Source organism: Pseudonaja textilis, chromosome 3, assembly GCF_049901715.1.
Source record: "Pseudonaja textilis isolate UNSWEBS1 chromosome 3, rPseTex1.2, whole genome shotgun sequence".
Taxonomy (NCBI): Eukaryota; Metazoa; Chordata; class Lepidosauria; order Squamata; family Elapidae; genus Pseudonaja; species Pseudonaja textilis.
Window position 1 is genome coordinate 64,196,048 of NC_141992.1, and position 21,188 is coordinate 64,217,235.

Sequence of the window (21,188 nt, forward strand, 5' to 3'; positions counted from 1 at the left end):
ATCATGTTAAAAGACTATAAAAATATGCTAAGAAGAAAAACTGTTTAGAATTTTAGAAAAGAAATGACATATTCCACTTCTGCTCTATTCTGCACTATTTCCCTGTCAATGAGTCCTTGCTGCCACTAAAAATATTAATTTTGATCTTATTCTGTTAAGAGGTTGCGCTCTCTTAGGAACAGTATGTTTTTTTAATATGGTATTTAAACTGCATAGAAAGCCAGTTTGGTAAAATAGTTAAGTTAAAATAGTAATAGTTAAAATAGTTAAGGCAGCAGCCTAGAAACTGGAGTTCTTAATCCCACCTTAGCTGAAGCCAAGCTGGATAACCTTGAGCCAGTCCAGGTCTAAGAAGGAGGTAATGGCAAATCACTTCTAAAAAACCTTGTCAAGGGAAACTACATGGATGTGCCCAGGTATTTGCCAGGAATTAACACTGACTTCCCCGCCTCTCCTTCCAAATTAAGATGATATATATTACACAGGCACACACAGCAATGCATCAACATCTACAGATATCTCTCTAGAGAGGCATTTGCAGAAAACACAGATAACTGTGAATGCTTGTTAAAAACTTCCCTACAGTGTCAAAGGAAGAAAATATAGGTGAGTGTCCAGCACAGAAAAAAATCCGGGTTTCAACCTCTGACACCAGGTTGGATAAAACTCCTAGGGAAATGCTGGAGAATCACAATCAGTTAGTGTAGATGCTACTAGTGGATGCTCTGTGTAGGTATAAAACAGTATCACATATACCTGAAGCAAGTACTGTCCATGTGAATAAGCATCATTATCTCTGACTAGTATCCGCAGCTAGGATTAAGAGAACAGTAAAGGGATGCAGTTGGGGAACCACATATTGTTGTGGTTTGCTGGCAGCAGGTGTAGACTGCTGAGGTCTCAGAGAGCGAGGACCCAGATGAGGGGCCTGTGTTTGATGCAGGGATGGGGCCAGGACCATCAGGGAGTGGAATGCTGCCTTCATCACTAGCAGCAGTGATGAAGAGGCCCCCAAGGAGCCTGTGCCCAGTGCACGTGCATGCAGGCTGCTCAAAGGAAAGAGCAGCTGCAACAGCATGGGCAACTCGGGAGTAAGGCTGCAAGGTAATGGCCCCTCCCTTAAGAGATAAAAGCTAGCTGAGAAACCAGAGTTCTTTTCAGGAAGCAAAGAAGTTTTTGCACTCAAGCCTTGTGGACGTTGGTTGGCGTTTGGAGACTCGTTGTGTTTGAAATATTTCTTAGTAACTTTATCTAGAGTTCCTGGCAGCCTTGAACAACCTTGGCAAGGCTTGTTTTTTATCAGAGACAATTAGTTTGAAACAGCCTTTTAACCATAAAGGAATGGAATTCGTAAAGAATCATTAAAAGGTTTTGCTGTTACCTCTGTTTCGCGTTGTTTTCCGTGGAACAAGGTTTGGGTCAGAACACATGTATACTGCTCTATGGACCTTTGTATTTGCATCCTAGAGGAGAAGGAAAACAGGGCATTTCTCCACCAACACTGTATGATCAATTGATTCCATAAAAATGTTCAGTTTAGCATCTAATTTTTTTTTAAAAAAGCAGACCAGGTCCATTGTCAAGGATAGTCTAACAATTTCCTCTGGCATTTTGCAAATCAGAATGTAAATCAAGCCATAAACCAGCAGCTGAAAAACTCCGGGCTTGTCATTTTGATGCTGGTTTGAACAGACGAGGGCATTCCGTGGCACTTGCCTTTCAACCTACACGGGGAATGCAATTGGCCAAAAGGCAAATAGAATAGGCTGTGTGGTTCAAAGCCCCCAAGGCTCACTGACCTTTATGAAGAAGAGATACTAACATATATTGATGCTGCTGGAAATGCAGGATGCAGGCATCGCCACTGTAGATGAAAGCTGCACTTTGTCTTGTCCAGCAAGTACCCTCTGACAGCAACCGGTGCGCAAGGCTTCATTGGAATGCAGAGCCGGGAGTAGCGCAGTCCAAATGGAACATTGCTCCCCCAAGGAGAAATGCAGCATGGAAACCATTTTGCTACAAATCAAGCTCATTGTCCACGTTTCACTTTTTAACATTGATGCACATTTAATTTACCAGCATAAAAAGGTAATGAATCACATGACATACTGTATTGCTCATGTAAAGCTTTCTATCCAGAGGCACGGTTGCTAGTGCAAGTTACACACACCCCAATATTACTTTGAGCAAATGATGTATATGCCGCTGGTTAAGGGCCTTGATTGCATTACAAATGCAATCAAAGAAGGTCCTAGGAAGACAAATATTTTGTTTCAAGGAGAAAGGGATACCATTATTAATGCGCTAGAAAAATAATTGTGATAAAACACATATACCACAAGTGCAACAGAAAAAAAAGATCTACTCTAGTTCATTTTTTTATTCTTACTAGTATCTCTCTTTCTCAATCCAGGATAGCCTTTCTGGTACCAGTCTGTCCTCCCTAAATTACCTCATGGTCTTTTTTTCTCAGTATCTTTGCTAAAGAATTTTGTCTTTATTTTTTTTTCATTTATTTTGTCAAAGCCTGTGGGCGTGCATAAGTGGCATGCATAAGTGCACAATTGTGCCTATTGTCCCTGTCCTATTGTCCCCATTTATTCGTACTTATTTCCTGTATTCTTACTCATGTTTATACTTATACCTATTATCTTGTAAGCGATTGACAAATCAAATCAAATCAAATACACACATGCATACTTGACATTTTCTTGCTATCCCTATTGAGTTAGAAAAACCTGAAGCAATGTCGGATTACGATATATTATGAAAGCATCCATTTTTATTTGATTCTTCCCACTATCTAGTTAAATGCAGTTGAATGACAGGATTGTCCCCCACCCCGTTCCCACCCCCACCCATGAGCAACATGCACTGGGAGTGTATGGCAAGAGTATCTACTCCCCAAAGAATCATCAAAGGCGTGAAGGTCATTCCAGCTACCTTTCTTAAGCAAGAGGCAACTATATTGCAGCCTATAAGCAGCCACGTAAGAAAATGTTGGAGATGGACGATCCATTTAAATTCAAACTCAAAGTTTGTGGGCCGTATTAGGGTCATCCTGGAAGCAGCGAAGGACCAGCGCAGGCTATTTCTGCCAGCAAAAACAGAGCTCAGGAGGGCCTTGTTTGGGCCTCACCCAAACTTCATTTTCAGCTGCATCAGCTTCCTAAAACCCTCTGCCACTGAAAATGGAGCTCAGGGGGGCTGTGTGTGGCGCTCCCGAGTTCTGTTTTTGCTGGCAGAGTGTTTATACCACCAACATGAGTGACACTGAGGTAACCATGCCCTACCTGGACATGCCCAACCTGGCCACATCCACCAGCCCTCCCAAGGTGAAACATAACCCTAATGCAGCCCTCAATGAAATCAAGTTTGACACCCATGATTTAGTTATAACAACAAATGGATTTTTCATAGTATGTAGTAGAGGAATTTTGTAAACCACTCCCATATTTCTCCAAAAGCCTACATGGATATACAAATAAAGTGATTAACAATATAGTACCAGTTGATGGGCCATTAGGATGGATGACAATCAAAATGTTACTGAGGAGGAGAATCTGACGATCTTTTAGAAAACTAATGGTATTTATGATGCAGCTAGATTTAAGACCTCAGGATGTCTAGTTGCTGATGTTACCGTGCAAGAAAAGAAAATCTGAAATCGCAAAGATAGACTTACTGTGGAAACATGTATTTTGTATAAGGGAAAGCTCAACACAGTGAAAGTTGTAACAAATCAATTACACATTAATATCTTAGCCACAGTCAAACAGAAATGAATTCAGATTGGACACTTACAAGATCATACTGTTTTCTGTTCAGGTCCTGAAAAGCAAAGAAGTAATAGTATTGCTTACATATCAATATGGATATAGTTAAGACAGTACCTGGATTCAGAGGTGGTATTCAGCAGGTTCTGACCAATTCTGGAGAACTGGTAGTGGAAATTTTGAGTAGTTCGGAGAATCAGCAAATACCACCTCTGACTGAAGATCTTACAGTATCCTTCCCCTGCCACACCCATCAAGCCATGTTCACAGAACCAGCAGTAAAAATTTTTGAATCCCACCACTGCCTGGATTCAATGCAATCAATAACCAAATAATGTGAATTAGACTTTGCAAGTGATCTTTTAATATGATAGTTTGTGCGAGTTGGAAGGAAAGTTTCCAACTCCATTTCCTTGAGTATGGGTTCCCCACAGGGCTGTGTCTTGAGTCTGTTATTTTGCCTTGATGACCCATGACTGCTGTGCCAAATTTGCTATGAATCATATTGTGAAGTATGAAGATGACAGTGGTGGGTCTTTTCCAGGATGACAATGAAGATGCTTATAGGGAAGAGGGGAAGGCTCTGGTGGACTGATGCAATAGAAGTAAACTGTTCTAAATGTTAATAAGATAAAGGATATCATTGTAGATTTTAGAAAGAGCCATCGTAGTCATAATCCACTCAGTATCAAGGATGCATCTGGAGATGTAGTTAAGTATCTGGGGGTGCAGATAACTATCAATTTGAACTGGTCTCTCCACATATCATCCTCAGTAAAGTGTGCAAACCAGCGCTGCATTTCCTGCATCGGATGAGGAGAGCGCATCTTTCTCCTTCTGTCCTGGCCACTTTTTACAGAGGCACATACAAGCAAGAGGGCTGGAAGAACAGAATTCCCATGTTCAAAATAATAACAAAAAACATAGACAGAGTGTATGGCCTAGGAAACAGAAATAAAGTAATAAAAATTAAGGAGCAAACTAAAAAAATGGAACTAAAATAAAATATAAAGAAGACAAATTAATGACAATTGATAGAACAATCAGCCTTAACATTGACAATAAAGATATATGAAGTGGTAAACTTTATAGAGTAGCAATGAAGATAGTAGATGCTATGAAGCGACTATAAGAGCCGAATCACACAGGCCTTGGTTTTTCATGTGGCAGTCTAGGAATATGGAAGTTGGACTTTGAAGAAGCAGGATAATGATTTTGAACTTTGGGGTAGGAGAGGCTTCCTGAGAATATTATAGTTAGCCCAGAAAACAAACTGGTGATGGAAGAAGTTAATCCAAAATTTTCACTCAGGACACCAATGATCAGTCTCAAACAATCATGATTTGGATACAAAGATTCAGATCTCTTGACAAGTCCATTATGCTGGAAAAGATGAAAGGAAAGAGAAGAAGATTACAGAAATGATGAGTGCATTAATGTGAAACTCAAAGGGTCAGTCTGAAGACAGATCATCCTGGATAAAGCCTACCCATGTCTTAGCTAAGAATCAATATAGAACAAGATCAAGGAATCAGTGACAGAATTAGAGTTATGCAGCTGAAGCTCCTTATCTAGAATGAGACTATCCAGCTTTGTCTGCTGCAGTTTCCCAATTCTCCCAGATATCTTTATGCTGACATAAATCTCAGTAATAACTGCTGTATTGTGACTGGTGAGCCTCCATAATCTGATATTATTAAACGAACACTGAGCCTAGAAAGCATCCATATCTGCAGCTTTTGATATCTGAGCATTACACAGACCTTCCCTAAGTGGCAAAGATGTATGTAAACAGAAAAAAGGGAGTATAAAAGTTAATGATGCTATAATCTCTAGTCCAGACTGCTAAACCTGGGAATCTCTCAATGGGCTGAATTGCAACCTGGAAGAAAAAAGTTGGAAAAGACTGCTATATTTTACCAGTGGGATTTATATATGGTATATATAAAATGTGGAATATTTAATACTTGAAATGATGTGAGTTAAATATATTTGTATATTGTGTAGACATTTAGAAATAAGTAAGTTTCTGATACTTCCACCTTTTTTTTTTTTTTTTGATCTTGTAGAGATTGATTTAATGCATTTCTAACCAAAGGATATGGGAACTTTTTTTTACTTTTTTACAAGATAGGCTAGATGTTATTTCCTAGCTGGGGATATAGAAGGGGGAGTTCTTTTTAGAATAAAATGTGTATATAATCAATCCCTTATACATCAAATGCACAAACTATATTACTCAGAAGTTCTATTTGTAAACACTGCATAGACCCCAAGGAAGGAAATGTGCAAAAAACCATGCACCTGATATCACAGCTCAGTGAAACTGGTGTGTTGATTAGAAAGAGAACCCACAGTTGTCTTCCTTTGCTCTCACCATCTGTGATTGAAAACAGTTTCTTTGGCCCTTTGAAGTTCAATGCAGAAGCATTCTGAACAAATCTTTCATCTCTCTTCCATCATAAAAAAGATCCTTTTTATCAAACTTTTTCCAACAGAAGCCAATCTTAATGAGACACCTGTTCTGCAAAATCTAATAGCCCACTCTTTTTTTAAAAAAAAGGAGGTTCTATCTCTTTTTATCTCTATTCTTACACATACTAATGTAGTTTATGTCTTCTTTCGCTTGGATATTCCCAAAATCTCCAGCTGTTGCAAATCACTGCTTGTCAGTTCAAACAGTATAGCTCTCCTAAGGTTACGACTGGCAGAAAACATTTAGCAGAGAAATCAGGAAAGCTACACTGAGTAAATTCTTTATTTTTCTCTCCCTCTTCTAACAAAAAAAGTACACAATTGAGATACAATTGAGCAAACTTCACACTTGTCATTTGCTTCATTTTTCACTGGAAACCTAACCCTGGCAAAGAACTACCTTTTAAATCTAACCAGGCTCCTCATCCTGATTAGAATTCCACAAGTAAATGAAATGCATGGGTATTGCTATTAGTGGGGGGGAAAATTTGCCTTGTGTTTTAATACAAATCCAATCCAAATGTCCCAAATTATTACTCAGCCTTGGACATAATTAATCTTCTGACACTTTCCTCAAAAGTAGAAATGAACTTTTAAAATCAAACACTGAATTAAATATATAAATAGAGTATATGTATGTGTAGCATATACTATGCATTTCTAGCTTTTGTCTGTTTTTCCACGTGTGTGCGTTTTTGCATATATTTGTTTCAATAAATCCTCTTTTCTGTCTCTCTTCTAAAGAGTAATTTAGAATACATGCTTTATTATTATTCGTGGAGTCTTATTAATGAACAACCAAAACAGCAAGGACAAGTATAATGGAGATCTTCAGAACTATTATGCATTAACCTTTTACTTTAGAATTCCTTGCTTGTATATTGGACTTCACCAAATGCGCCTCTTTTTATGTTAATATAATTCCCTTTGCATACGTAATCTGCCTCTTCAAATGTTTTCCTCTGTGGAATGTAATTTTCAAAGCCCTCTTTGCTGTCTTCAATTCTCTTTCTCTAACAGGAATGCCTCTTGCTGATTGCCCTTATCTATTTCCTGTCAGAATCACCTGCCTGTGGATCTTTGTCTTCCTGCCTTCCCTGTTTCTTCACCTCAGGTCTTTCAGCAGCAGCTTGCCTCATTATGCCTTGAACTCTTCCTTGCAGTGCATCCCTTTAAATTTGTTATTGTTCCCAAATAGATCTTCCTAAAAGCCACTTTAGGTCTTTCCTAGAAACCTGTGCCCTGGAATGTTGCATTCCCAGATGCTTGTTTTCATTTCTCTCTTTTTTTTTCCTCTGTGGTTAAATCATGGCCTGCACAATTTTCACAGCGGTCTCTGCAAAAGCACTGAAGTTCCTACAGCAGATTCCTTTGCAGCAAGAAGCTTTTCTATTTTTCACTTCAGTAAAGCACCTCAAGGCTTTATTGAACCTGCTGTCCCAACAAAATCACCCCGTAAACATGATCTAGGTACATAGACTAATGAGGTGAAGATACCCTATATATAATAATTATTATCTTATTATATCAAGGTCAGTGTCCACCTATTCAACAAGCCCAGATTAATGTCACACATCCCTATGTAATAAAACTGATGTACAAAGCATTGCTTCTAAGTTTGGTAATCCCAGTCTCTTATAACAATAGTACCAGTGAGACAACTGGCCATTGTGGTGAATAATGATTGTGTCGGGTATAAACATACAATCTTAGATCTTTCAGCTGCTAGCCTAGAAGAGAAATACCATTCAAAACCATCATGATAGATAGGAAAAATGTCCTGAACACAGCAAAGTAGTAACATTTGAAAGAGAAAAGGATGAAGTTTTCACTTAGGAAACCAAAATCCTATACAGTATAAAACCATAAGGGGAGGATATGCAGCTGGGTAATAGTATACAAGAGGGGGAAAAAAGCTTGCCACAGAGGTTGATTGAACAACAACCAATAGGGGAAAGTGGATACAAAGAAAGAACTTTGGGCTCCAAACCATGGGAATTTTGCCTAATTCAGATTTCATCTCTGCCACTGTATCCAGTTTAAGGATCACACGTAAAGAAGGATTCAAAGGAAGGTTCTGAAAAGTGTAATAAAAAAAATGATCAGGGCATTTGGAAACTAAGCCCAGACAAAAAATAAACCGAAACAGATGCTCAGAAGGCAGTTCTCTTCCTGAACATTAGAAAAAAACTTCACAATTGTATGAGCGGTTAGACCAGGAGTGTCAAATCAAGGACCACGGCCATATCTGGCCTGTGAGGTACTTAGATCTGGTCTGTGAGGCCGCTCTGAAAACAGCGAAAGTCTGACCCGTGGTGCCTCTGCCAGTGAAAACTGAGGTCAGCAGGGTCACGCATGGCCATCCTGACCTCTGTTTTCAGCTGCAACAGCCCCCTGTGACCCTCTCCCAGGCAGAATGCTCGGGCCACCACGAGTGCCCCCGACATGAGTGATGTCAAGCTGGCCATGCCCCATGGCCATATTCCCTGCCCCCACCCCCCCCAAGGTCAAACACAACCCCGATGCAGTCCTCAATGAAATTGAGTTTGATACCTCTGGGTTAGACAATAAAACCACTACCCACAAAGGTGGTAGATTCTCCTTCACTAAACATGTTCAAAGTGGAAACTAAGCTACCTGGGATGTTATAATTTGGATTCCTGCATTGAGCAGAGGTTGGCCCTAGGTGGCCTCTTGAAAATCTTTTGAGTATATGATTTGAACTTCACTGAGGAGATCTGTTAGCACGATTTCTTTGCACATAAAACCGCTTAGATTCACGCAGGACTTGGTCACATTTGGGCAGTATCATGTTGAAATGAACCAAAACTAAGATGTTCTCTGTACCATTTAGTACCCTCTATCTATATTGCTGTCTCTTCTGGAAATAGGTAAGGTCTTTGGGACAGTTAACCTACTGTTAGATCTAATCTCAGCTAGAATTCATCCAAGGACTTGAATCCTGAAAAGGATTTCTGGGATCACTAATACTTTGCTTAGCAGTCTCGTACTACCATTCTTTAGGGACTGGATCACTGGAACAAAATGATTTTAAAAGGCATAGATGAGTATCTAGGTCTACACATGGGGATTGTAAAATCTGTAGGACCCCTAAATATTTTGTGTATTTATTTAATTATTAAATTTATTCACCACCTATCTTGCTGTCAAGAGATTCTGGGTGGATAGGTATCAGTAATTAGTTATCTCTTTTGTCCTACTTAACAGTCAGACCAGGTTTTTGTAGCCCAGATCAGGAAACCACAATTTCCCCCCATTTTTATGTACAAATTAACATGTTCACTACAGCCTGATAATTTTAACCTGCTAGTAGATACAGTTAGAAGGCCTGTTTAGCATAGTAGTTAAACTGAGAGTCCATGAGTTCTAGTCCTACCTTAGTTACAAAGCCATATGGGTATCCTTGGTCCAGTCACTTTTTTTCAACTCTAGTAAGAGGCAAAGGCAAACTACTTCTGATAAACCTTACCAAGAAAAATCTAAACTGCAAATGACATTACTTGAAACATTAAATTCTCCAGTTTGTATTGTTTTTTTTTAAATCAAACATCCATTCCAACAGTTTCTTAATTGAATAACTTTCGCTAGATTTAAATAGTGCGTGAGACAATCACCGAAATGTTCTTGTTTTAAAGAAAGTGGAAAAATAGTCCTTTGATTTTTATTTTATGTTGTTTGCTTTAAATTCAGTTATAAAGCATCTTGAGCATGCCTTCACCTTAAGGTCAAAACAGCTCATGATATCAGCCTTTTAGTTAATATGATCCATATCGACCACTTCATAAAGATTTTAACACAGGAAGTTTTAAAGATTTGTTTCCTAAAGATGTCAAGAGACACAGTTCTGCCCTCCAGCAACTATAGACACTAATTATCATTGACAGAGCAAGGACTGTAACAACAGAACCAACTGACATGATCTTTAAGAACTTTCAACTTAGGAGAAAGATTAATTTCTTATCAGAGGATTTGCTCTGCAGTCCATTCAGCCAAAAAACATTTTGAATTAGATTTCAACCATTATCGTCCATATGAGCTGAAAGCAACACCACCATTTTTGCCAAAGAGTTCAGAGTTTATTTGTGAACATTATGTGTGTGTGTGTGTATGTGTGTGTGTAAACACACACACACACACACTTGAGTTGTATCCCCATTTATCATAAAGAATTATTCTGCATTTTCTCCCACTACTTATATGCTAAAATACCACCTCTTTAGTTTCAGATTAATTTAACATTTGTATGTAATTTCCGGAGCAACAACCATATTACTTGGCTATAGCATTGCAGCACATTAAGGAGTAATGAATTTATTATGGCATAAGCGTTCATGGGCAATGGTCTACTTCATCAATTCCAGAATAACCAATATTACATAGCACTATGAAAAAAAAAGTTAATTCAAATCATATTTGAATATATACTTACATCCCTGTAATGTGATAGTACATTTACTGCTGTTTAAACTCTATTATGTGCTTATTTGAGCATTTTTGTTGATGGCTTTATATCTGTAGTATCTTGAGTCAGGCTGCCATGCCACAGCTCCGACCCAGAAGAAGTTGCTCCAATTGTACCAGTGGAATGTCTGTCTCGGGAGACACCAAGCCAGGAATCACTTAAGGCTGATCAAACACGGCCATTGTTAGAACAGCTGGGGCATTTTCAGATGATGAGGTACAACTTCCAAGCCCTTGGACTAGGTGAGAGCAAAGAGCAGAACAAAGACATTCAATGAGGCTCCTTACCAGGCAACAGACTATTTAATTAAAGATAGTTGGCTGCAGCCTGATTTAAGAGGCAGTCCTGACCTATATATCTCTGTGGGAAACAACGGTCTGATGTGGTATTCCTATGTATTCTGCTCATGTAAAACACTCTGACCTTTGGATTGGCTGACAAACCTGCTTGGCTCTCTGAAGATTGTCTTAGATTTTGACTTCTTTTTTTGTGTGTTTCTGTTAAAAGCAAAACTATTCAGGCAAGCTTTGTTTATTTTCCAAGACTCTGTCTTTGGTTAATTTTCCTTTGTTTAGCTGCTGTTTATCTACTCAGCCCTGAATAATTTGCTGTTATCACCTAGCAATTATGTAAGTGTGTGTAAGTGTAAAACATGCAATAAGACACCAACTGACCTTGACCACGTGTTCCAATCTTGGAGCAGGCATCTTCCACTTCTTTTTTATGTACCTATCAATGTAGCTAAAAACTGTTCGTGGTGTTTGGGCTATTCGAGGGCAGTGGCAATGAGTGGTATGGGAGAGGGAGAGGCAGCAGTAGCCAGATGCATCCCATTTTCACACACACACTGCTGTTGTTACCATCATTGCACCAAGCTTCAATGGCCATGGCAGGGAGTGTAAAAATGGCATGATCCCAGCCTCCGCTGCCTCCCCATCATCCACCCTGTCTACCTGTCTACTGCTCTTGAATTACCTGAACACTGCTACCACTGCAAAACTGCCAAAGCCTGAACTTTGAACAGCACAGAGCTCAGCAAAGGGGTAATGGTAGTGGGTGGGTGTGCATGTGAAAATAGGAAGCCCTGCTACTCTCCCCACCCCCTCGCTCACCAACCCCACCCAGTTCTCTCTCTCTGGCTGCTCACAGCAAGTTGTCTCCATGGCAAATTAGCCATGTTGAGTTGTGTTGCAACAACTTGGTGGTGGCGAGCTGGCTCCATTCCAAGGCTGAGGAAGACACATTTGGCCCCTGTTGTCATATGAATTGCTTCACGTAAATTTCTATGCTCCCCAGAACATAATAGACTGGGCACTCTGTGTGTCTGTGTGTGTGTGTGTGTGTGTGTGTGTGTGTGTTATTAGAACAGCGATTGCCAACCTTTCTGGCTTTGCAGACCAGTGGGAAGGGATGGCAGGCAAGCAGGCATATGTGGTGTGCAGCTCCATTTGCACAAAAGTTGCAAATTTTAGAAAATATTCTTTTAGAAAGGAATATTTTTAGAAAATATTCTTAGAACATACCATGAGCTGTGGAGACAGAGATATTTAAATCCAAGTAGTATGGAAAAGAATGGCTACTAACAAAACATGACATGATTCTCAAAGACAGGTTGAGAAAAATAATAGAGTGTCCATTGGGTTAAACAGAAAAGCTGTAGCATATGGAAATATGAATTATTGCAAATTATATGAATGCCATGCTTGCTTAAGCTTGATCAGCTGTTAATTCAAACAGAAGCCCAGATTCATTCTTGGATGACTTTGAAGATCTATCTTATTCTGAATCAGATCATTACCCTATCTAAACCAGTGAAGACTGCCAATGAGTCACCTAGAATTCTAGAAAGGAACTTTTTCAGTGCTGCTTACAAAGACTGACATTACTGCAGCACATTTCTGCAGCAAAAAATGAAATTTCACCATTACATTCCCTTCTAAAGAGAATCCCATAGTTGAACAATAGTTCTCAAACATGTTTCTCAGAACCATATGCTTCTGACATTGAGCTGCAAAAGCAGTTATTTGTACATAACTGTGTGAATGTCTCAGATGGACTATAACCACACCAGCATAATTCTTCATTAGATAAATAAATTGTTTACAAATATGTAAACTTGATCTTAAGTAAAGCTTTGCAACAGTGAAACTGTAACAGAGGTCCCAGTTAGCAATTCTCTAGCTGGTGATGGTTGCAGCTATAGTGGAAAGCTTCATTTAGTCCTAATAGTCTCTTTGAGCTTTTTAACTTTTGAGTCCCCAATGTTTTCCATAACTTAAGCAAATTCTGGAATCCCCCATTTATCCTTTATTTCATCTGTGCTTTGCAGTTCGTTGTCTTTGGAGAGCCATTCTACAGTGCAATATGAAAGCAAATCTCAGCAAGCCACAATGACAAATACAAATCTTTGGAACAGTTTTGACTCGAAAGCAGACTCTAGCATGCATCCTACCAGATTTGCTTACTAGAGCAGGCAAAGAAAAACAAAAAACAAAACACCTAAATATTTTCAGAATTTGGGAAAGTGTGAAGCAACAAAAAATGCCTTCCTTCTCTCTCTTTTATGTTTCTTGAGTAAATAATATACTGAAGTAAATTTAAAATATCAATGAACCATTCTTCCTACCTTACCTTTTTTTAAATGGGCTGTGGGATCTTTGCACAGTATACCTAGATAGTTCTCAACTTATGAGCACAAATGAGCCCAAAATTTCTAAGTTGCTAAGTGAGTTAACAGTTAAGTGAATTTTGCCTCATTTTTTGACCTTTCTTGCCATAATTGTTAAGTGAATCACTGCAATAGTTAACTTCACAATTAGTAACATGGTTATTAAATAAATCTGGCTTCCCCATTGACTTTGCTTGTCAGAAGGTTGCAAAAGGTGATCACATAAGCCCAGGATATTGCAACCATCATAAATACATGCCAGTTGCCAGGTGTCTGTATTTGATCATGTGACCATGGGGATGTGGTTGTAAGTGTGAAAAATTAGTCATTAATCACTTTTTCCAGCACCGTTGTAACTAAATGGTCACTAAACTAAGTTATATGTCAAGGGCTACTGTTGAGATAATTCCCCGTTAGGAGAATGAGCGCACACAGGGAGACAGCTACCTGTATAACTTTTTGAATAAACCATTGAGTTTTCAGCCACGATGTATCAAATCACAATGTATCAAATTGAAATAATTCATACCAAGATTTGGAAAGATATTGGAATATTAGACCAGTTAACAGAGAAAAACATTCCTCATTCTCTCAAGAGTGTAGCTCCATCTTTCTACTGACGTAACTTCTTCTCCATTTGAGGATACCATTGCTCTCATTCTTAAATTTTAAGAAAATGAGTCTGGTAACTTCTGAGAATTACTTTCAACTTTTAAAGATATTTTAAAACAGAACACCATTCATGCATGTTGTACCCAGTTGTCTTCTCAAATTTCTTAAACTAGCTTGAATCAAGAAAAGCTATAGTCAGCTAGGGTCAACTGAAGACCACAATACACAGCAATGAAAGGAAGTTTTTCATCCAATCTATTATTAGTTAGAACATGACTTTTGATCACACAAAATGAAAACTATTTTACAATTTATCTTTCTCTATTTTTCAACTGGTGTTCATAGAAATAGCCTATCTGTAGCATTTTCTGACTTAGGAGAAGATGGGAGTTATTAAAATTAGTAATAACAGATGAAGCACAATTTCCCCCAGTTATTAAATTCCATATCTATTTATAAAATATTGCAAAAGCCACTCAAACATAATAAATTCCACAACACCTCAGTACTTTACTATATTGGTTACATTATTTTTCACCTTAGGAATTCTCCCCCCCTCCAATATACACCCCATAAATTATTTAAAGGCAAACATTAATTAAAACTGCATCTTGATAGCATGCCTGGTTTGCACAGTGTCCTGAATGTGTTAAGATTAAACGGCATGCATTAACTACAATCAGACTGCTGCTCAGGTCACTGTGTGATTTATGCACAAGCAGCAGGAATCCAGATAAACTAATGGTTGATTACAGAAAATTCCCTTCCCCGTATTTTTTTTTTTTCATTTCAAATTTTGGTTACAAAGTAGATGCTTCATAGGGTGCATTTTAGATGAAAATATTCATTTGCCCTCCACTCTGGCCCACATAACAACAACATCCTCTGCATTATTTAGGTATTTAAATGTAGGGTGCAATATAAACCTGGAACAAGAAAAGGAGGGAACACAATGCCAGCTAATTTATCTAAATTGCTTGAGAAATTAGCTAAAATATCTTGGCAAGGCTGAAGCTTGAGCTATTTACAGAAAGATATTTTTGCGAAAGTAGATCTAAGACACACATTATACGAAGTTGTGCTAGTTACAGGTAACATAAATTTCATAAATTCAGAGAATATGTACAGCTTTCTGATTTTATCATTTTAGGATGGTATCTTCATCATTATTATCATCACATCCTCCTCCTCCTCCTCCTCCTCCTCCTCCTCCTCCTCCTCCTCCTCCTCCTCCTTCTATGTATTGTGTTTCTACTCCTCCTACAGAATAGCACCAAACTACTGCTTTTTCAGATGTTAAGCAGAATAGAACATTTGGTTAGGTCACACTCCATGCTATGAAGGAAATTTGATGCAAATATACTGTAGCTATTTCCTTTTTTAATATGTTTTACATGTTCTGTAGTTCTTTGACTGTTTATTGTTGTTTTACTATAGTAAAACAACATAACCTAAGCAACATTGTTTCCAGTGGGTGTTTGACCCTTAGTTTACTTTAAAATGCTTCTGTTGTTTACTGTTGAGTTCAATGAATGGCATTGTTTATTTGTGGTTTGTGACCCTGTTGCCCCAGTCCATTTGGACTGGGGCAGGCTATAAATATTGCAAAATAAACAAACAAGGAAAGATCTATTTGTATGCCAGCTCAGCAGTTTCTTGCTGGCCCAAACATTGTATTTCTGCTTTTAAAATGTCAGGGCCTTCACCCTATTCAACACTGGCATGCATAGAGATGAATAGCCCAAACCTTGTAATCAGAAGGGTTTTCTATAGCTCTGCTGACAGAAATTAACAACCACAACAATAAAAAAGCCTCTACAACAATTCAACACACACCATCATTCTGAGAACAAAGAAGTACTGTAGTCATTATGTCTTTTCAGGTTTGTTTTCTATTTTGTTTTACTTCCAAACATGAGTGGACAAATAAACTAGACAAACTTTCACGAACACACATATGCAGATATACAACTTAAATGTGGATGTGCATCTAGATGTTGTTGAAGTCCATGTCTTACTCTGTCCTGTAATATTTTGGTTATCACATTCCATGGTTTGGCAGGTTTCTCCTTGTCTCAAAGAATCCACTTGTAGCTAGATGATGGGATGAAATGTAGAGACATGAGGTTGGTGGATTGAAAGGCTCATTCAGTAAGTTTCCTTTTGATTATGTAACTTTCCTTCTGCCTTTTGGTGTTTTTTTTCTTTTTGCTTTTATTCTGAAAGTTAAAGGTGGAGTACACAATGCTCCTTCCTCCATTGCCCTGCATTCTGTAACAACCTCGTGAGGTAATTTAGGCTGAAAGAGAAACGAATTCAGGGATCTCTGTGTCTGACTGAGGACATAACCTGGGCCTCCTGGTCCAGTCGCCTGGTTCTCAGGTTTGATAATTGTACTTTTGAATCAGGGAAAAACTCTAATTGTTGGAGTGCAGCTTTAGGAACGCTATTATAAATAACAAGTGGAGAGACAAATTAGAATTTGCTTTACAATTTTGCCCTACGATTTGTGGGCCACAAATGAGCAGAAAGTAATGCACTATATTGCATTAGAAATGCATCAGTTTTTGTTGAAAAACCAATCTCATTTTTTTCTTCATACATTTCTGCATCATACAAAGCTAGTCTTTCCTTCTTCAGTTTGTCATCCTTTTGTCCATTAACCATCAAACCTAACTCTTCCAAGGGAAAAAAAAATCCTTAGCATTTATTTTTATCTAGTAATCATATTCAAAATAATTTGACATACAGATAGCCCTTGACATACAACCACAACTGAGTCCCAAATTTCCATCACTAAGCAAGACAGCTGTTAAGTGAGTTTTTGCCCCATTTGACAACCTGTCTTGCCACGGTTGTGAAGTGAATCAGTGCCGTTGCTCAGTTAGTAAAGTTGTTAAGTGAATCTGGTTTCCCCATGGATTTTGTCAGAAGGTCAAACATAGGTGATCACATGACCGTGGGACACCAAAACTGTCATAAATACATGTCAGTGGAACATCTTAGTTTTTACCCTGTGCACAATATGTGTCATGCCCCTGGTGGAGACTGACTCTGAGGGAGAGGAGGAACAGCCGACAGGTTGTAGAGGAGGCTGAGGAAGGGCAGAGGCTGGCTGAGCAATCAGAGGAGGACCCAGGCCCACCCCCTATCCATCCTAGGGCACACAGGGAGGAGAGGATAAGGGAGAGACGTGGTCTACTCGGGAGGCGAGGGCCTCTTCATGGGCTGCAGGCATGACAACTGAATAAGAGTTTGGATTTGCGTACTGGCAAACGCTGGAAACAAAGCATGTAAATATCTCTAGTTTATAGTTCCTCTTGGAGTTTGGCATCCTTCCCAGTGTGTGTTATCTGTGGACATCCTCCAGCCCTTATCTTGCCTGGTTTGCATTACTTTTTTCCTTCCTCGTGTAACTGTGTGGGAGGGGTTTTTTTGTGTGTGTCTTCCGTTAAAGATATTTGGAGCTTGGAAGCAGAGTGAAGGAATAAAAGGGGCTTCACCTGTTTTCTGTGATTGTGTTTGTTTTGTATCCCACCCTGGGTCATCACAATATGAATACCAACAAATATCACTAAAAAGTTGAATGTTGTTGTACATAGCCCTTTTTTCTGCATTCCACTTTTTTCAGATGCATTTTAAATCCACTTGCAGTATGTGGTTTTATGAACTAAAACCAAATTTACACACACACACACCACACACAAACATATATCCAGGAACATTAGTCTTCCGACTATTTACATGAATGAAATAAGTGAAAACTGTTTTGCCAGTGGAGAGATTCATTTTCAAACTGTCCAAATGGGATTGCAAAATGAAATTTGTGTTTTACTTACAAAATAGGCAATAACTTCAGCAACTGTCTCCATACTTTTATAAGAATATTAAATTATCTTAGTTACAATACCAGAATGCTTATAAATGTTAAGTTTATGAGCAAACTCTATTTCTATTCCTATAAAGGATGCATTCATTCACAACATGGTAGTTGGAGAAATTGACTATTAGCAACTGCATTTTAATTTTATTTAGTTATTTATTTGTATCTCACCTTTATTATTTTTACAAATAACTAGGTGGCAAAGTTATTTGTGAGGTCAGTTCGGATGAGAGATAGTGACTGGCCCAAAGTCATCCAGCCAGCTTTCATTGCTTGAATCTCCTAGTCTCTCACTTTCTAGGCTGATGCTTTAACCATTAGACCAACTGGCTAAACCAATCACCAAACTAAGAGGTTTTCCTACATAGGTCTCTCAATGTTTATTTTCCAACTCGGAAACCACAGACAAACATTAGCCAGTCCAAACAATGTTCAGCAAGATAAATCTATTATATGATTTAAGGCAATTCAAATACTAATTTCTTCCATTTGGATGACTAGAATTGAGTAACTTTGTTGTACAGTGCTCAATGAACTGCAAATGTCCCATAGAAAAACAGGGAGACAATCAATCAGTATGATTAAACAATGCAAATATATTTCTTTTCTTCCACCATGCCCCACTGACAACATAAGAGACTGGGAAAATCATAGCTCTCCGAAGGTAAAATAATATTCACAAAGTGGACAGTTAGTAGCTTGTTAATTCTTTAATGACATCGCACTACAATCCCAAATGGCAACTTTCGCTCTGAAATTAAACACCCCAATAACTATAACACAATGAAGAATAAGGCAATAAATACCAAACTATCACAATATCATGATGTAGCTTACCTACTACAATTCCATGTGAGTTGGTGCTGTTGAGGTCATCAAATGTTGAAAGCCCTTCCAAATTCTAGAAATATGGCCCAGTTATAACATCAGTTATAAAATGACGATCAATATCCTATGACATGTGCATCCAAAATGTCTTCGCAGAGGTCTTCATAGTCTGTAATAAAAAGAAGAAAAGTAAGCAAAAAATGGATTTTTCTCTTTTCTGGCTGGAAAACTAGTAGATGAAAGAAGGATTATTTAATATATACACATATATTTAATATCCATTTTCAGAAAGGGACTACGTATGTAATTGACTTACCTGTGAGTTGAGTGCTAAATAAATTAGATAAATAAATCAATCCTGGGGTTGTGTGACTTTGTAGCTTTTGTGAGGCACAAACGTCCACGATTTGGCTAAATCAACATTTATTAACTAGTAACTATTAACTGTAACAAGTAACCATAAGAATAACTGCAACCGCGGTAATCGCAATAGCCGTTACTGTTGCAAGTCGGCTGACAAGCACGAGCAATTAACCGATGCAGTCTGACAGCTTGCTTTTATATGGCTCGCTGTCAGACTGCTCAGCCAATGGGAATGGACTTCAGTTCCTGCTCAGCTCAGCCGAACGTAACACCTCTTCCCACCAGTCAAGTGCATTCATAGTCATTCAGATAGGTGGGACATTGTATATTCCGCATGGACCTATGCAACTCAGCTTGCCTGGTCATCTGAGAATGATGGCCTGCAGGGTTAACAGATGACGATGAAAACATCGCTGGACCCCTCCCCTCTGCTGACTCGGACTCAGATGGAGGAACTTCTAAAGGTAGGTCTTCTCCACTTGGCATGTCGGCCACTTCAAATTCACGTTGTTGTGTGTTAGCCGACTTGCTGTCAGACAGGTCCTCTGATAACTCAGCCCAACGCCCCCTTATCTGGTCTACATGTCGGCGCCAAACTCAGCCATCCAACAGAGTTATTTTATAAGATTTTGGGCTGGTAACTACCTCTATTTTCCCTGGCAGCCACAATGGATTACCTACAAAATTCCATGCATAAACCAAATCCCCCACTTGGAAAACTCTAACACCACTAAAAGAATTTAAGGGAACATTTGAGGCATAACTGGGGTGGAGTCTGTCCATATGGTTCCTTAACTTTCGGCCCATTAATAACTCCACTGGGGAATGATTGGTCACTGTGCTGGGAGTAATGTGTTGCATTAGCAGGTACTTTGCCAACTTTGAATGCCAGTCCTCACTCTCTAATCATCCTAGCACTTCCTTGGTGGCCCTCACAGCCCTCTCTTCTTGACCATTAGATGCTGGGTGGTAAGGAGCAACAAGGGCGTGCCTTATGCCCTGGTGTACCAAGAATAACTCAAAGTTTGCTGCGGTGAACTGTGGGCCATTATCTGACACTAGGATGTCGGGGAAACCATGGGTTGCAAAAAGGCGATCTAATGCCTTGATGATCATCTCTGATGTGATAGACTTCATGAGGACCAACTCTACCCACTTCGAATATGAGTCCACAATGATAAGAAAGGTGCGACCTTGAAATGGCCCAGCCAGGTCAATATGGACCCTGACCCATGGCGACTTAGCAGACTCTTATTCCCCAGAAGTAGCTGCGGGAGGTGCCGCTCTAGACATTTGGCATGTATGATATACCCTAACTCTTGTGGTAATATCAGAGTCTATGCCAGGCCACCAAACATAGCTCCGAGCTAAAGCCTTCATATGGGCTATTCCTGGATGGACCTCATGCAAGCTGTTTAAAATCTTAGGTCTGAGGATATTGGGAACTATTACTCTACCTCCTCACAGTAGGCAGCCCTGTTGGGTGGATAATTCATGCTACTTTGCTCTGAATGGCATAAATGGGGCATCTACAGCCTGCTCTGCCCACCCCCTTATCACCCAGTCTAATACCTGTAAGAGAATAATATCATTAGAGGAGGCTTTCACGACATCTGCAGCCATAATAGGTAATTGATGATCGTCAATTAGTAGTATAGATGAGGAAGGGGCAGGGTCTATAATTTTGTCTGGCAAAGGGCAACGGCTCAATGCGTCCGCATGTCCTAGGTGCTTTCTGTCCATGTATTGCAAGGTTGAAGCTGTTTCTTTGAAATGGTCAGAATCAGTCTCTTTAGGGTGCCCCAGGACAGTATGGATAGAGATGAACCGGTGTCAATCTCCATTGGACAGTCTTTACCTTCCAATGAGATGGTTACATGAAGTTTATTAATGTTCAGCTGTTGTGGAATATTGTTGAGACAGTCAGTGGAAGATGCTCTAGTCACAGTAAAACATTCATCCCTTTGTTTTTGGAATCTGTTTGGCGGCTGAGGCTGCGATTGTGGGGTTCTCTTTCCAGATTTGCAGACTTTGGCTATATGGCCCTTTCGCTGGCAATTTAAACAAATAGTGTTTCTAAACCGGCAGACAGGTCTTAAA

General features: G+C 39.1%; 1 protein-coding gene across 9 annotated transcripts in view; it reads right to left on the reverse strand.

The window, feature by feature from the left end:
• The window catches only part of DAB1 (DAB adaptor protein 1), a 726,322-nt gene that overhangs the window by 492,162 nt on the left and 212,972 nt on the right, over nucleotides 1-21,188 (reverse strand). For all 9 annotated transcript variants that reach the window (XR_015742881.1, XM_087929981.1, XM_087929975.1 and 6 more), the window contains exon 2: nucleotides 18,735-18,894. The gene's annotated coding sequence lies outside the window, so the exon portion shown is untranslated. The remainder of the gene's footprint in view (nucleotides 1-18,734; nucleotides 18,895-21,188) is intronic.